The sequence below is a fragment of the Centrocercus urophasianus genome, unplaced genomic scaffold (assembly GCF_019232065.1).
Source record: "Centrocercus urophasianus isolate 14NV4802_14NV808 unplaced genomic scaffold, USGS_Curo_1.0 seq_1, whole genome shotgun sequence".
NCBI classification, from domain to species: Eukaryota; Metazoa; Chordata; class Aves; order Galliformes; family Phasianidae; genus Centrocercus; species Centrocercus urophasianus.
In genome coordinates this window covers 2,692,742-2,711,524 of record NW_024884141.1, presented here as the reverse complement: position 1 = coordinate 2,711,524, position 18,783 = coordinate 2,692,742, and positions in this window count along the sequence as shown.

Genomic DNA, 18,783 nt, shown 5'->3' with positions numbered 1-18,783 from the left:
ATTAGAAGTTATACCTACTTTGAAATTATCTCTTGAAGCAGAGACAGCTGTTGGTTTACTTGTAGGCAAATTGCACTTAAATTGTGCAGTTTTCTTTAGCTATCATTGTTACTACTAAAACTGCAGGAGTTTTGTTGTCATTGTTGCAGTTGCTTTCATCTCTTATTTTTTCCCTACAAGAATAATGACTACAGAGAACCTCAGGAAGGCAGGAACAATGCCTAGGAAACTAAGTGAGATCTCTGCTGGGAAACGATGCCTTTTGCTGGGATCAGCAGGTCATCACATGACCGTGCTGAGGAGCACGAGGTGCTTTAATCCTGCTGGTTTCTACGCCTCAGATATTCAGGGAGATTATCTCTGAGTGCCGGTGCCTGTGATGGGGGCTCTTGGAGCAGAAATAGCAAGGGTAAAAGACTTGTATTTTCAGAAATAGTTCTAACCACAGGCTGATGTTTACTGTTTGTCTGGTTCTCCTTGTTCCCATGCTAGGCTTGTAAAACAGATTTCATCACAGAAATGCCGCTTGTTTGATTTCTTTTATTTTCTTTCTTCCTGGCTGTTTGGGAAACCTTTGCAATCTACTTCATTTAGTGTTCCTCCTGTGGAGGCTAGTACAAAACTGCTATACATGAGAAGAAAGCCATCTCGGAGGATAATGATATGTATTTTCTAATGTTCAATGAAAAACTGTGGGGATTAAGAAAGGCTTGAGGCAAAGCCTCAGAGCGAACCAGAATAGCACTTAAATGTATATTTAAGCAGACAGCTACACACAAAAACGCATTCAATATCTTTTGTTCATATTCAATAGAGATTTTATGTTCAATGTTAAAGAAAAAAAGAATACAAGTCTTGACGTTTGTCATATGACACATTTCTGAAGCAGCTGGTTAGCAGAAGAATCTTCTGTGAAACTATATGAATGAGAAACTATGAATGAGAAATGTGACTGATGAGAAACATATGCCGCCCTTCTTGACCTACCAATAAGCAGAGGCTTCCTTTAATTAACTGTCAGTGATTCAGATAGTATTTGGAAAATCAACCTTTCCATCTATAAACAACCATAAGTAAGACAATATATGTTCCTATTCCCCTGCATGATTGAGTCACCAAAACATGAGATAGTCACACCTGATGTGCTGCATCCAGGCCAAATTCTTGTCATTAATAATGCCTCATAAGACTTTCCATTCCTTCAGACCATCATCATGGAATTCTAGAATATCTGAGCTGGAAGGGACCAGACAACTCCTGGCTACACAAATGACCACCCAACATTCAACCCATATCTGTGACAGAACTCTAACAGAACCATCATTTATTTTTAACTGAAGTTTGTGTATAAGCTGAAGTCAGACTTTAGACTGAGAACTGTCTTGAATTTTGCCAGTGGATTGACATCATCATGCTGCATGCACTGAAACCTCATTATCACATATGAATCCCAACATCTGAGAATGAGTCAAGACTTTTTTATTCAAGGCCGACAAATGCTAGGCTTTCCACAAGATCAGCATGGTTGTAGCAGACCACTTACCATATCCAAAAACATACTGTAATTTGGTGGCCCTACCCAGGTTTATCTAATTCTAGAATAAAAATGACCATGAATTTGGATCCTGTAGAGGAAAGCTCCAGGAACAACCTAGCGTGGGGCTCTGAGTTTTAACTCCACACAAAAATTTGCAACTGGGTCACTTGAAGGATTGATTTCAGTGAAGCAGAGTAATACAACAATATTTAAGACCTAAGATGTGCTTTCATTAGAAAATTCTTAAGTGCTTTGTAGAGTTGTCAGTAATTACAGATAAGAAAACCATCACAAATACAGAATAGTGAGATATCTTCCTGACATACAGATGCTGTTTTTCTTGTGGTTTTAGGATTAGTTTTTCAGCATCATTGCAATTGCTATACCAAATTGTTTACATGGACAGTACTCATGATTTTCTGATGTAATTATGAGCAAAGGAAAAAGAACAAATCAAATTACAAATAGTGCAAAAATAGCTCTTGACCAGAGTTAACTCACATTTAGGAGATAATATTGGAAATTTCAATTTTAGGCTGCTGAAGCAAAGAAATGAATGAAGCAATCAAACTTTCAGGTAATATTAATGGGTTATCTGGATGATACTGTGAAGATAGTGTGTCTCAATATCACTTCTTAGCAATTTTTAGGAATTCTGTGGGTTTTTTAGAGGTTTAATTGTCTATGTTAAGCAGAGAAAAAATTGGGAAAATCAAAATGTGCTTTTAATTGAAATTATTTTAAAAGCCAAGTATAAAATCATTTAGAAACAAAAGTTGGATAAACAGAGAGACAATTCATGTTGCCCAGTTTTAATGGAGAGAAAAAATTAAGTATAGAGAAAAATAGAAGAATAATACATAGCTACTTGAGGCAGATGAGTACAAGGACCTTTTGACAATGAGAGAGCACTGACGAGGGTAAGGAAAGATGGCTATTATCCAGCCAGGAAATTCAACTCAACAAACCAGTAGGCTTAAATTATGCTCTTTGATCCCTACTCGCTCCTTGCTGTTGTTTAGCATCAGCACCCTTATGCACTACACAAGGCACTGTGTTTCAGACATTTGCCTGAGCTCCTGCTGAGCTTGTATTTCATGCAGCTGAAGGACTAAGCGTTGGTTTTTCTTCCCTTTCCACATCCCAAGTTCCAGATGGAGCTAACAGTATTTTTGATGGCTTAACCATGAGCCAAATCTGGTGCCTGGCCCCCAGAAGAGGGAGAACAGTGATGGAAGCAGAAGGGTGATATTTGAGCATGTCATAGGTAAGATATAGATGAAGAATCCTATCTTGCAATGAGAACCATGCAAAACCCAAGTATTTAAATTTTATTGCAAGGAAAAGGAAAATATTCACTTTCAATCTATAATTAATTTTTTGTCATTAGGTGAGAAGAAAACACATTTCTGATTGGAATGTAAGAATTTGGCTCTTTATTGAGAAGCAGACTAGGAGCTCCCACACGCTTTTTAGCTGAAGATAAATACCCCCGCACCTTTTTTGGTATGATATCTGGAAATAAGTCTTAAACACCCATTTAGATGTATGAAAGGAGCATGGCCTCAGGCTGAAAAATGATTCTGAGCCCTGTAAGTAATCAACTTTTAACTCAGGAGCAGCATACCTAATATCCTCTCAGCACAGCTGATGATATGATAGATACACCCGCAGGTGAACTCAGTTGTGAGTGGGATGTCAGCCCTTAATCTGAAATTCAGTGAGGACAAAGTTCGATTAAGCTCGGCATGTGCAGCGAGTCGAAGCCACCCTGTGCCAGCCCTAGCCCTGAACCCTTGCAGAAAAATTCATGTATGTAATTGGCTTTCTAGGCTAAAATTATGTTATGGCATAATTTTATCAAGAGCAATCACTGCATTATTGAATCAACCCCCTTACTGATCACAGCATTAACCTGCTCCATGCTTGAATCCCTAGTCTCAGCATTGATGAATTGCTCAGAGAAGGCTGAGCCGGTGTTATAGATGTTGTTGCTTTTATGCAGTATGCAAAGATGAGAAATGCATGTTCATGTTCTAACAGAAACAGAAAGGTGTGGACAGATGATATCTCATTGGCTACAAAGCCTGCTGACTTGAAGTTAATCTGCCGGTTTTAACATCATTGAACCATTGAGTTTAACAGAATCAGTGTTTTTATTACAGAATCGTATAATTATAGAATCATTTGAGTTGAAAAGGACCTGTAAAGATCATCTAGTCCAATTCTCTTACAATGAACTCCCATGCAATGAACAATGTGGCCACAGTACCTTTTGATCGGACACTGGGAGCCCTAGAGGCTGTGTATACACCAGCCACTGGTCTGAAAACACTGAGTGGGAATTAGAGTCAATATGTAGGAATATGATAAAAGGAATAACAGATCTGCCATCCAAAGCAAGGCAACTAATGTATTGATCTGTGCAATTTAGATCTTTGCTGCTGGCTACACAAAACCTATCTGATGCCCATCAGTCTTGATGACAAGACAGCAACTAAGGGGGATGCTGAAGCAATACTTTCTATAATTTTGTTCCGCACCGCTTATGCTTCACTTCTGCTTTTGGCTCCTTGCTGAAAAACTGCCAGGGTTCTGGTTTTCTGGAGCAGAGTGGAAATTTTGGTGAGTCTGAATGCCCTTTAGAGGAAAAGTGTCAAAATCTTTTCTACTATGTGGCTGATACATGCTTTTCACCTTGATAGAATACTAGTGCCTAGAATTAACTGGGTGGATAATAGCATATTGGTTCAGGAATTCCCTGTTTCATCTAACAGCTCACTGGTGCTGAAAGTACAGAAAGTTTTTCAGCAGTCTGATGAAAAACTATCCACATTCTGCTTATTTGTCCTTCTGAGGGGTCAGACAAGCACTCCAGTTCATGCAAAACTAGCAGTAGAAACAGCTTGAGGAGAAACAAGGCCAGTCATTGCTCTCTGTAAGGGCACTTAGACTAGCTCACCCATTGTTGTCAACCTGCATCCTTACTCCTCATACCTCCTGCTGTGTTGTTAGCAGCTGCATAATCTTAGTTTTTTAATGAATGTATAATCTTCTTTCCACTAATAATCTTATGTCTGCAGGTTGGTTTGAGGGAACCTTCCTCTGGGGATGCCCACTTTAGTAGCTCCTCTTCAGATGCAGTTGTATCTGATAAGTGTTTCTCCATTCCTGAATGCCTTCACATCCTTCTCATAGACCTGTCCTGCTCCATTCATCCAGCTCTATGGAGATACACGAGAATAATGAAAGCTCCTAAATGTTTTTTGTGTGAGCATATGTTTTGGGAAATAGGACATCAAATAGTATATTAAATAAAGTGAGAGCACAACGCAGGTCTGAACTGCTTCTAGTGGTAAAGCAAGCATGGTTTTGCAGTGTCAAAAACTACATTTGAAAAAGGAAGGAGTGAATCAGCCAGGACAAGTATGTTTGTACAAACCAGATGGGACCTTCTGAGGCTCAGTAATTCATGTAAGCTCCTGAGCTGAGGTCAGATGGGGTCTCATGAAGCCTTCCCTTCCCTTCCCTTCCCTTCCCTTCCCTTCCCTTCCCTTCCCTTCCCTTCCCTCGCCTTCCCTTCCCTATAGCAGGGGACCTATGTATCACTTAAGTATGTCATACACATATTTTTCTCTTTTTTCAAATGCATTTTATTTTATTTATAAATTTGTCCCTTTAATAGATTAATAAAAGGAAGTTTATTTCAATATTTAGAACAGTGAGGAAAACAGTACCTCTATTTTAGTGTGTTCCAGAAATCTGCCAATGTAAATCAATACTTTTCAGATGGGAACAGACAGTGGACTTTTTCATATAACATATGAAACACATAATAGCTTTTAAAATGAAAAAGGGCTATAAATGTGATTAAACGTGACAAGTTCTAGTGGAGAAAATGCATACAGAAGAAATTAATCTCATATGTTACAAGACTTTTCCCTTTCAATCCTACCTTAACCTGGGGTAAGCTTTACCTCCTTTGGGCTTCAAGAGCAGCTGGGCTGAGTAGACCTTCAGCTATGTCAAAAAAATCCTAAAAATCACAAGTTTTTATTTTTATTGAGTTCTGAAAGTCCACAACTTTTGCTTTGCCTGAAGCACCCTTATCTCTGTAGTTCTGGTAGAAGAAGCAGATCAGATAAAACCGTGCTGACTGAGACTATAATTTGTAGCAGACGTGGAAACAAAAGCCACCACGTGAGAAGCTGTGGAAAAGGAATGTTCCTTAACCTCCCAGCCTGCTCCCTGTGCATCTGCTTATTACTGTAAGATTTTCAAGAAGGGGACCCCTGTACTGCAGTGGGCAAAAACGAGCTGTCCCATCAGTCTGCACGAGAACAACCCCACTCTTGCTTTCCCTGTCCTGCACAGCAGAGAAGATGGTATAGTTCTTCAGCTCCGGATCATTGCAGAGAGATAATGCAGACAATAAAGCAGACAATTGTAATAGCTCTGCTCACATTTCTATTAATTTGAACCTCTCTACTGTATACAGAAGATAAGGTGAAAAGACACACATTGTTTAGAATTCAAAAAATCTTATTAACCTTCCACAACGCTCTGACAATTCTCAAAGGCCCAGCTACACAAAAGACTCGAATATAAGATGTAGTCTCTGATTTCTACCCCCTGTCCAAATAATCACTAATGAAGAATCAAACTGTACTGAATTTGACTTTCTCTGAACAACTTCACTAATTAATCCACAGTTAAATAAATATATAAATAAGACCTTGACATTCAATTTCACTTCAATGCAAATAGCAGTTTCTCGTGCTTCAAACTTGCTGAATAAAGAACAAAATGTCTTGGTAAGACATTAAGCATTGGGGAAAATGAAAAAAAAAAATCCTTCCAAAATAGTGTAAGTGATTCTGATAATAGCTGATAGTTGTGAGTTAAAAAGAGAAGGTGAATTGGGAAGGATTTATCAGATTTCTCCTTATTCTTTGCCATTAGGATGTAGTATGTAAAACACATGCTAAAAGTGATTTTTCTTCATGCAAATCTTAGTTATTCCATCACATTCTTTGCTGATGAAAATTTTCATATGCTCTAAAACTGATGAGGCAAATTCAGGAAGAAAGACTTATCAAGGCAAGTGCAAAGACACCATCTCTGACATCAGAAGTCTTTGCATTGTCTGAGGATGGAAGATCATAGAAGATCAGAGAATGGCTGAGATTGGAAGGGACTTCTCAGTCCACCTAGCAGGAGCACTCAGAGCAGATTGCCAAAGACTATGCCAGCTTTCAAAAATCTCCAAGGTGGAGACTCTGCAACCACTGAAATACATATTACAACATGATAAATACATATGTATCTCCTTCATATTCAACAGCAAAGATCTTGGAGTAATTAATACATAAAAATTTTGGCTTTATTTTTCAAATGAAAAAAATTCTTACAACTTCTCAAATGAAACAAACTTACAAACAACAACAAAGGTGTGAAAGAAAGAAATTTTGTGGCCAACAAAACAGATTGCTTTCAAGTGATTCACACTGATGTAGTAAACACCTCTGCACCACTCACAGGTCCTGGGAGACTTCATTTTCCTAGAAAGAAACTTGGAAGAAATGTGTGTTCTTGAAAGTCCTTTATTCTTCTCAAGCCAGAGAACGTCCAGGTAGAAAACACCAAAAATAAATAGTTTGGGAAGTGATGCATCAGTGGTGCAGAGTACTAAGGTACTAAGGCAAACTGCACAAGTTTGTTTAAGAAGAAATATGTTCAGTGTTTCTGATATAAGTGTAAGAGGCTCTTGTATCCAGAATGTCTAAGTTTACCTTGTGACTAGTCATATGTGAGAGCCTTGGCATTAAGGTCTATTTGTCAAAGTATGGTTTTGTGGAAAAGGCAAGCTCTTCATGATCATCAGAAGTCTTGAGGGAAAAGGCCAATTTCAGTAACTGTGAAGGGGTGACTGAACTCTGAGAACAGTGATTTGGCAGATCGCTGGGAAGGTGGGAGAAGCAGACTTCAGAGTGTCTTTCTAAAGAGACCTTTACCATTCCTTACATCTTTACAAGAATACATAAAAACATCAACAACTTTATGCTTCTGGCCAGGATCTTTTTGCTATTTCCCTGTTTTCAAATACAATAAACACAATGTTTTTATCTGAGTGTATGGGCACTGTCCCGTGTGTGTGTTCTAGTTAGATAAAAAAGCTGGCATACTATGGTGGGTATGGCAAAAGAATTTCATTTCAGTAATGGTGAAACTATAGAGTTAAAGCTGGGCATTTAGAGACATTTGGGCTGGCACTCCAACAGCGAATTACTACATTTTTAAATGTATTTAATTTTGCTTTCATTTACAGGTAAAGAAACTGAAGTCAAGAGAGCTGAAGCAACTTGTTCCAAGGCCACACAAAGCCTCTTTTTTATGTTCTAGAAATTGTAGAAAAATGAACAATAACTACATTATAAAGAATTAACAAAAAAAAAAAATTTAGAATGTAAATTACCTCAAACTAAAGCATTTCAGATAGCTAAAATCAAGTAGATGTTGTACTTACTCCTTTCCATTTATTATTGTGGAATCTCATGTAATTTAGTTGTACAATATCTACATTATAGACATATTAAATTTGGTAAGATGCTTTCTACACCACATGATATATCTTAAATATTTAAGTTTCTTATGTTGAGTAATTACTTCTTTATTTATTCTTTTATGTAAGTCTTAGTCTCTTTTAAGTCTTAACATGCAGATATTGACTCAGCTGGAAAATTCTTGGATACTTGCTTCTCTCTTTCATGTCAATAGCAAAAATGTACATATCCCATGCACAGATACAGTAAATAAGTAAACATATATGAATACAACTTCAAGCAGGATCCATTTGCCCTAGTTTCAGCTGCCCAAACCTGATCGAGTCACCTTGGATTTCCTTCAGAAGAAATGCCAGCATCTCGTAAGTATGGTCATTTCACGTCAAAGATATGACCAGGATGGTTCAATTGAATCACCTTCTGGAGGTGCCAGTTTCTTCCCATTAATAGAAAGAAAACAGGAAGTGCCCAGCTCAGACACAGACATCTGAAGCTGGGTGAGATACAATAGTGATTCTAACCTTGCACTTAACCTTGTGTTTAATCATGCATTACCTCACTAGAATAACCCTGGCCAGTCCTTATTCCCAGCAAAGATGCCATGTGCTGCTCACCACTGTGTCATTGTTTTGCATTCAGCTTCACTGAAACATTTACCATTTCTTAAATACAACAGAAATAAAAACTGAACGAGTTGCTGATTGATCTCCCCATTAGGACAATTTAGGGCAAAAACGAACTTGTCTATGCATTTTTTTTTTTGTGCGTCTGTAATCAGTTTGGAATCATGGAATCACAGAAAATCCCAAATTGGAAGGGACCTGTAAGAATCATGAAGTTTACATCAGTTTTATGGAAATCATCTCTATAACGTCTAGATAAATGTTCTCACTTTAAAATTCAAGTTGTGTTGCCTATATACTTCTAAGTATTGGCAAATCATAGGCAATAGATTTTTGTGGTATCAGTTCATTCTGTAATCTTTATTTTGTTTCAAGAGATTCTTTTGAAATACAAACATTATTAAGAAATAGGTAGTATTTCCTTCTAACATGGAACAATATATTTTTCTGCAAACAGAAAAAAAAAAAAAAAAAAAACAACAATATCACATGTATAAGCAAATAGATGTCACAAAGTTGTGTTTTTCTGAAAGATTATTACTGAAGATATAAAGTAGAATAATTTAAAATAAGATATCCAGTTTTGACTGAAGAAGTCCGTAGATATGATGACTTAGAATGCAACAACTATGGAAACAACAAAGAGGATATCTCAGAGAGTGCCAAGCTGAAATTTATGCCTGGATTCTTTTCAATTCTTTTCCTTACAGGGAACAACAGCTGAAGATTTTCAGGCTGAATTCTATTGGAATCCTCTTCCAGTATAGCATTTTAATTACTCAGCTTCCTTATCCTTTGTATAAATAGCCTTTAAAAAAAAATTAATAACATTGAATGCTCATTATTGTGGGTATTTATTTGCTATGATCTTTTTCATTTTCAAAAATTAGCGAGTAAATATGTCACTTAAGTAGTACACATCTGTGTATATTTCTCCACATTTTCACAATCAGCGGTGAGAAAAGGACAATTTTAGTTGTAATCTGTGCAACCTTTTCGGACATCTATTTTGTGGTGATATATTTTGCATGCTATGAGTACATGTTTCTTTCTATTTACTGTAAAGGGAGTCTGCAGCCCATGTACATTTGCATATGGGTATATATAGTTAAACATTACCATACTGGGTATTTTGTCACTTAGTAGTGGGTACACAAGCAGGAAAATCTTTAACAAACCAATTATTTCCCCACAGACAAACTGTGCCCACTTTAAAAACAATTGCTGAAGAGGAAGAAAAAGTCCTGAGAAATTTGGAATATAAATCAATAAAATGTAGTTTTCCAGAGGGTTTGTTTCCTTTAATGATCCAGCTGACTGCATGTTTCAAGCCTTTTATTAACCAAAATATTTTTCCAGTTGATGAAAACTCATACTAAAAAAGATTTCTTATGAAAAAAAAAAGCCTGGTCATGGTGTCTATAGGTATAAGATCTTTATATCTATTTTTGGTAGTGAAGCTGGAGAGTAGGGACTGATTACTTAAGAAAATAGGTACTTTTCATTAATCAAATCATGAAAAATTATGCCTAGCCATCATTTATTTAAAAAAAAAAAAAAAAAAAAAAAAAAAAGTCATGTTCATGGAACCACAGAGAAATCAGGATTTTTGAGAAATGATTTTTTAGTTGCTGTATAAATCTTGGTAAAGTAGGAGATGGAATAAATAGCTGTATTACCACTTTTTAAAACCTGGAACTATTACATTTACAGCTTGCTTAGTCCTACTGCACATATTGAGTGGGGATAAAGGAGGAATTTTTGAATCCAATTAAAATAAGGAGTCTAAAAATATAGCAATAGAAAAGAGTGAGGATCCTTCTTCTTGGAGGATAACTGTAATTAATAGTTATTGTTTTCTTCAATAAATCCTTGCAAAAAAAGTCACCACAGTTCGAAAGAAAAAGAAAATATAATTAATTTTCTCACAAAAATTCCAAACCAAAATTAAACTAAATACATGATTTATCTAAAAAATTTAATCAGTTTGTTATATTTGTTTATTGAAAGGCTGCCTACAATGCCATTTGAAAATGAAAAGTCTGCATGTTTTATTAAAAGTACCCAAGATGTATCTTGGTCTGTCTCAATTTCCTCTTTTTTTTTTTTTTTTTTTTCAGTTATTGAAGCTGGAGTTGATTTTGGTATGGAGTGACCCAATCTAAATTTATCAATTAAAAAAAAAAAAAAAAATTATTTTAAAGATCTGTTTAAATATTTGAATATTACACAATCTGGCTTCAAAACAAGCAAACACACAAGAAAAGTCATGCAAAACATTTCATCAATTGCTAAATTTCAATTTAGAACAGCTTTATTTTGACATTTTCTTGTAATGTTTGTTTTTAGAATATAAAGTCTTTGCGTGACATTATGAAAAGCAATAGGTGGAATCTGGAAGTTTCTTTGGGGAAGCTAAGATGCATGAATTTGGATACCTGTATGTAGTGACTTCAGGAAGTGTTATGAGTGAGGCAGTGATTTAGTTCAATTCCTGGAGTGGAGATGTTTGATCAAGTGAAGTGGGCTAGAAGAATATGCCACCAGACTGGCTGACGCCTTCTGTAAAGACAGCTGGACAACTGGTGGGATAGCCCAAGGCTTCCTAAATAGCTACAGATGCAATTTATTTGATCAACTGAACAGGTCATTAGGAATCTATCTGTAGGACTCATCTTTCCAGATGTCACCAGTGACATCACCTAGGAGAGAGGTAGGTGTAGATACACTGTGCCTTTCAAGTTTCGAGGATATCCCAGTGGTGTTCCAGCACAGAATCCAACAAGGTAAAAGTCACCCTCACTCAACATGGTGTTTTACCAGCCCAGAGCAGTTTCTGAACCACCATTGTTTTCCAGACATTTTCAGGTATCTGTATGCAGACTCTTGCCTCCTTCTCCACATTTCCACAGCAGAAGTGGAAGAAGTTTAGACACCCAGCTACTGTGTTGATAATAATGCAAGGAATTCCTCATCTGAAACAGAATCTTAATGACCAGTTTCCTTTTCATTTTATAGATCCTGACAGTGGTGTTTATGAATATTGAAAAATAAACTCAGGACTTGAAAGGCATTTGGAAGTATATTGTAGTAATGACATAAATAGAACATCATGTTTACAGGTACATTGAAGGTATTCAGCTTCATGACGAAGTGGTTCAGAGTAGAGCTCAAAAACCTTTAAGGAAGAAACTCAGATTGAATTTACTTTCATGTTTGACTTTGAAGCACCATTGTGAGCAACAAGTATCACCATTTGTGAACTTACCTTTCCTCTACTTTGCCACATCCTCAACGCTTTTAGCCTGCGCTCCCAGGAAGACTCCCTTGGGCAAAACGAATCTGCACACAGATAGATCCAAGTGTTATTTGTAAGGCATAACATATTTAAACCTCCAGTATGTCTTCAGAGTCCCGCAAAATAGAATTAATACATTGGGAAGTCTTGCTGTTAGTTTTAGTTTGACAATATTCTTATTGTATCCTACTAATCTGATTTTCAAAGATTTATACATTAATTTTTCATACATTAATCCCCGAAACTATGCTTGAAAAACCCATGCTATAAATATCACATGGCTAATGCACATTCCAGTGGCAGACCAAATTTACAAGAAACAGACAAACCTTAGAATAATAATTTCATTATATCACTGTTATAAATCTTACCAGCTGTTCTGACACTTTAATTGCAAAGTGACACTTACAGTCTTAACATATTGTGGCCAGTATAATAAATCATTTCACTTAATATATGTCATGACTTTGGCTACTGTAGAGGAGACATTTTACGATCTATCTCCCTTACTAAGTCAGAAAGACAACAAGAGATTAAATATTATAACAACGAAATTCAATACGAAACTGGAGCAGTCCTGAATTTATCACAGAACACATACATACAAGATGTACCCATTGCCACATTGATTCTTGTGTTTGTGCATAGCATTCTTCCACTGGGTGTGTGGGTGTTGGTCAGAATATGCCTTCAGGCACACATGAAAACACATAATAATTGCAATAAAGGCTACAGAGGCAGTGTAGATCTCTTATACATATCTATACCTCCTCAAATCTACCTACAGATCTCTATTTATTTATCCTGTAATCTTTACATTAAAAGTAGCCACTGCTATGTCCGTGTACTTTTATCTTCATTTTCAGATGGTTTTCACTATAAACCTAGCGCTGAAGCAGCAAGATTGCTATCAACCACACGACGCAGATATTTGAAGAAAGGTATTTGCAAAAATATATATATTTTGAAGGGAGATTGAGCTGATTTCCATGCACAGATATGTTTAAATTTGTGACTTTGACATCAGAAATATTCTTCTTTCCTATCACTTGTTTCTTGTTTTGGCTCTGTCTTGCTACATTCCCTGTGTTCATTTAAGCTTTTTGTTATTGTCAAGCTTTAAAGGCATTTAACTAAATCAGAATTATGAATGTTGCAATTAACATTGATTTGTGTGCATTCTCCTTTGCAAAGATGAAGTCATTTTGCAGATGTCTTAGGACACGGAATTTTTAGATGATCGTTTTAACCCCAGCCTACCAGGCAGTAGTTCATAAGCTGTGAAATGTTATCAGATTGGAATAGGGCTATTCATTATTTTGTTCGAACACAGATGCTGTCTTTCCCTCATTGGATCATTTCTTTTAGCTATTAGTTCTATTAGCATACATCTCAGTTACAGTATTAACATTGTGTGACACAATGTGGTATCCAGAATTAATAAGCAATTCAAATCTAGGCAGTTATGACTTTGATTTCTGGGTGGCTGATTTTTTCATTGTTTTTAATTTTTGAAATTTGAAAGGAAAAGAACATTATGGCCTCTGGCCATCAGCTTTACTTTTTACTTTTCTGCTTGCTGAAAGGTTCATATTTTCTATTGATGAACCCATGAGGTTCTGCACGAAAGGAACCCATCCTGAAGTCTGCTCCATATGGACATACCATATGTGCACACTGAGTCCCACTGAAGGAAACTACAGTTAGCACTTTTTATTTCTGCTACAGCAACTTGTGTGTATATTCCTAACCATGAACCCTGTTATGCCAAGCACAGTATAGATTAAAAAAAGTGTTAATCTTCATTCTACCAGAAGGACCATAACAATACAGATAGAACGAATTCTACAAATCATAATGGCAGTAGAACAGATTGTTAAATGTTACATATCTTTATTATTCCATTATAATCAGTAAATCATGCTATGATTCCTTTTAATGTGCATATCTCTAGAAGGGGCGACTCTATTTCCTTTCTGTATGTATACCCCATGTGATCTTTCCTGCTGGCTATGAGGTTGCACCTATGTGTGTTAAGAGTAGGACAAGATGTAGTTTTGCACTATGGGCTTTTCTATCCACAGAGGCTTCTGTGAAACAAGGCATGCTATGAACGTGTAGTGCATTAGCAATCTCACAGGAGATCATTCCTTTCTAAAAATCCCGTTTTTCTTGCTATGCACTAAACATGTTCATGTTGACAGACATTTCTGTATAAATTATGCCTAATATTTATTGCAGACATTCCCTATGTGAATGACAGCAAAATCAAATCTATGGTTAATTTTCCAAAATCTATATTTTCCTGATTTACAGGTAACATACAAAGAATGATACTGATCCAAAGAACTAAGGTACAGACAGACTTGTCTCTATTAGAACTGTTGTAGAGATATCTTTTCAGGCAGGAAAATAAAGAGGGAAAGATAATTGTACCTACTTTGCTATCAGCAAATCTGCACAAGATTTCCCGACCAAGCTCTTTCCAAGTAGGTCACAGTTATATTTCAAGCTACTGGCATGAAAAAAAAAAAAAAAAAAAAAAAAAAAGTTGAGTTTAAAATCTAGAAGCTAAAGATTAAAAATAAGATATCAAAATTTTACAGTTATGATAATGCCTCACTAAGCCATTTATCTGTAACTGTTGTGAATTCTTTATTATTAAAAGTCTTTAAATCAAGTTTGGAAAGCTTTTGGGAAGAGATTCTCCTGTCTAATCCAAACTACTTGCTTTACTTACTGAATTTCCAGCTGAGGTTCTCTGACCTGTACTATGCAAACCATCAGGTTAGATGATCATAATGCTCCCTTCTGGCCTTAAAATACATCAATTTATTAAGCAACCTGCTGTAATGCTGTGATGCAGAGGCAATTCACATCAAGATCTGAAGAACACTTAAATTAATTGTTTCATTAAAATCCATTTGAATGCTTTTACATCTTGATGCATGCTGCTTCTGGGTGCCTTACGGATTTTATTAGGAGATCTTCAGCCTAAAGAGCCTATTACGGTTGCCTGGCCTGACTCCTGCATTATGCAGGCCATAACATGGTGTTCTTGGGGAAGGCATGCAGTGAGGAGCCCTGACATCACATCCCACCCGTGGGTGGTTCTCTGGCTACCTCTAGGAGGTGCTTCCCAACAGCTCTGCTCATTGCTCTTGTTGACATCATGAGGAATGAGTTCAGTACTGTGTGGGAGCGCATTTCAGATCTTCCGCACACCTACAGCTTTATGCCAAAAATAAGATGCAATCATTTGTTTCCTAGGTGATAACTGCACTGAGCGTGCGTGGTCCTTGCTGTCTCTAAAATGGTGAAGTATGTTATCAGCCTTTCTTATAGTGCTTTTGAGGCAGCGTATCAAACAGCTTTTACTGCTGAACAAATGACTTGCTGATTACTTTCACGTGGAGAAAATGTATTGCAGTTTGCATCTCAGTACTTATTCTGGGCAAAAGTCATTATTTTTCCTTTTTGTTTGCTTTTTCAGTGACAAATGAAGGGGAAAAGCATCAGGAAAACACAGTTCCTAGGTTTTTAAATGCCAGAAGATATCATAGATGTTTTTTCTTGATAGTTCATCTGAAGATGTAACTGTTAGAAGGCTCAGAAATTCCAACTTTGATTTCTCATGAAAATTCCCCCATGCACAATATCTAGGTGTGTCTCCTATCCCTATTGTATCTGAATGTCAAAGGTCCATCAAGATATTTACAGTACTCTCCTTTACAATGGTCAGTAAAAAATAATATTGCAAGTGTGAAAAAGCCTTCAATGATTCTGCTAGATTTTTTTTTAGTTCAATCTTTGATTTCCATTATATCCAAAGTCTATAAATTTTGAACACATGCAAAGAGTTTGGTTCTTCTGGGAAGGTCAAAATTTCTTGAATTTTTTAATAGTACGTCTATTGCTATGTATTCTACTTCAATTAAGGCAAAAATGAAAGTAAAATTAATAAAGCTTTTATTTTGTGATTAATCCTACACATAATGGGCAAACAAATGGGATTTCAAATAGAAAGGCATTGTTGCAGCCTTAGCTTTGGAAGATCACAGAATCATAGAATCACAAGGTTGCAAAAGACCTACAAGATCCTCTAGTCCAACTGTCCTCCCATTACCATTGCTACCACAAGCTACTAAACCATATCTTGCAGCTCCTCATCCAGACGCCTCTTGAAAGCAGGGACAGAGACTCCACCACCTCCCTGGGCAGCCATTCCAGAGCCTGACCACTCTCTGAGAGAAAAGGTTCTTCTTTATGTCTAATCTAAACCTTCTCCGGTACAACTTGTGGCCGTTTCCTCGGGTCCTGTTTGTTGCCTGGGAGAAGAGGCCAAATCCTTCCTTATCACAACCTCCCTTCAGGAAGTTGTACAGTGCAATGAGGTCTCCCCTGAGCCTCCTCTTTTCCAGACTAAGCAATAAGATGAAGTTTTCTGATTTAATTTATGAACATTGTCATCCTGATTATAAGCAGGAGCCTAACTCTAAATTTGAGCTTTCCTGTCTAGCTTGTCTCTAGGCTCAGATGAAGATTGAAGTAATCTGTGTGCTGTACTGTTGACTGGTAAAGTGAGGTTGAATTCCCAGTTCGATAAACTGAAGATGTGATAAGAATTTCTGACTGTTGATGACCATGGAGATTTGTATCTATACTTGCCACATACAATGTATGTGTGCATATGTATGGGGGAATATTCTTCTGCTTACTATCCAAGGGTCCACCTAAACATTTTTCTTTTCATACTTCAGAAACTGATATCAGTTCTATTGCCCTCCACCTCAAAAAATAAATTGGAAAACTGAAAGATTTTTTATTCAATGTCTGCTGTTGCCTTTGCTTCGGCAACCTCTGAATAATGTCCCGTCGTGAAGTGCTCAGACAGCCCCGGCCAAATCACACGCTTTTATGACACCAATGTGGTGAGCGGCAAATGGCCCTTACTGCAAGCAACACACTCTTCTTATAGTTGTCCCTTACTTCACAGTGCTACCAATCACCCTTGCTACGGTTATCTGTGCCCAACAGACGTGTGGCATGTCTTGTCTTGCCATGTCTCATCATGGTTTCTCATGAGTCAAGGAGCCCCCGCAGAGGCTGATGACTGTTACAGCCCCCCTTTCACGTATTCGCTAACCACACAAGGGGCCACACAGATTACGCCTGGTTACGCCAGGTGACCTTGACAGCCCCCACTTTACGTATTTCGTTGACTACATCTCTAACTTGCGTATTTTGTTAACTACAGTCTGCATGAAAATTGCAGAAATGATGTGAAACTGAGGGAAAGGAAAGCTCTGAAATATGTAGAGCTAACCACTTCTTATCCTGATTTTCCACTTAAATCAAAATTCTGATTATTTTAACAGGTTCAGGAGAAGGTCACACATTATGATTATAATCTGTAGGGCTTTGGAATAGTAGCAAACCCATAAAACTTAATTTACGTGAACAGTTTTGATATTAAAAGACCAGAGGATGGCAGTTTGCAACAGAGCAAATTTCTGTGTCTTGGAGTAAGTGATTTTTGAAAAGAAATGTGGTTTATTTAATTATATCTTAACATTGCATCTTGGTATGAACAGGGTTGTAGAAAAAATAATGGATCTATATCACAGAATGCACAAGTGAGGTGAGAGGAATGCTGCCTATCAGTTCAAATGATCTGATAGCATACTTAGATACCGTGCTGAACTATAAGTACAAAGCACAGACCTTTTTATGGTTGAAAAGATTTTCCTAATGTTCTTTTGAAACTCCCTCATGTTCTAGGAATAATCTAGAAACAATTCTTTCTGGCTACAAGGAATAATTTGATTTCAGTCATTGCAAGCAACAAACTTGTTATCTTTTGAAAGAATTTCTTAAATAGGACCACAAAGATAACATGGCAGTATATATTCTTGAAGTCTTTAAATTAGCAAGTCATTACCAAATTGATTACTTCAATTTCAATTTCAATTTCAATACAGTTTTCCTCCACATTTATCTCATGTTCTTTAAATTAATTTATTGACTGAGATTCTTAGTGGGTATTTCTGGAGAATTCACAGGTCTCCTCTTGATACTGAAACAATAATGATGGCACTGACAATCTCAAATATAGGCCACAAATGTTCTGTGTTCACAACTGAAAAAAAAGTCTAGACTGATGTAACTTCTGCAGTGGCTTCCCTCATTATATCAGCGAATCTTTTGCATCCTTGGTTTCAGAGCTCCATGTAAGCAACTTCTTAGTGTTTTATTTGGAAGAAAAAAAATGTCAAGAAAGCAGAAGCAGTATCAGTATTTTTGAAAAGCATAGCAGACTGAAGCTGTTTACTGGCAGCATTCTGAGCATCACCTTAGAATGAAGCTGTCTGCTCAAAAATGGTCATAATAAGCTCACTGACCATGCTATGAGAAATTTGTTTCTCTCTAGAGAGAGATTTGTTGACTATCAACATTCCGGTCCAGCTGGAGAGGTCTCAGAGAATTGGAGCTCACCAATGTGACTCCTATCTATAATGAGTAATGGAGGAACTACAGGACTGTCAGACTTACTTCAGTGGCAGGAACAGTTATGGAGCAGACCATCTTGAGTGAGATCACACAGTACGTGGGGACAACTGGAGAATCAGGCCCAGCCAGCATGCATTCATGAAAACCAGGTCCTGTTTGACCAATCTGATCTTCTATGACCTAGTGACTCACCTGTTGGAGGAGGGAAAGGATGTTAATGTAGTCTGCAAGTGCCAGGTCCTGCACTTGGTC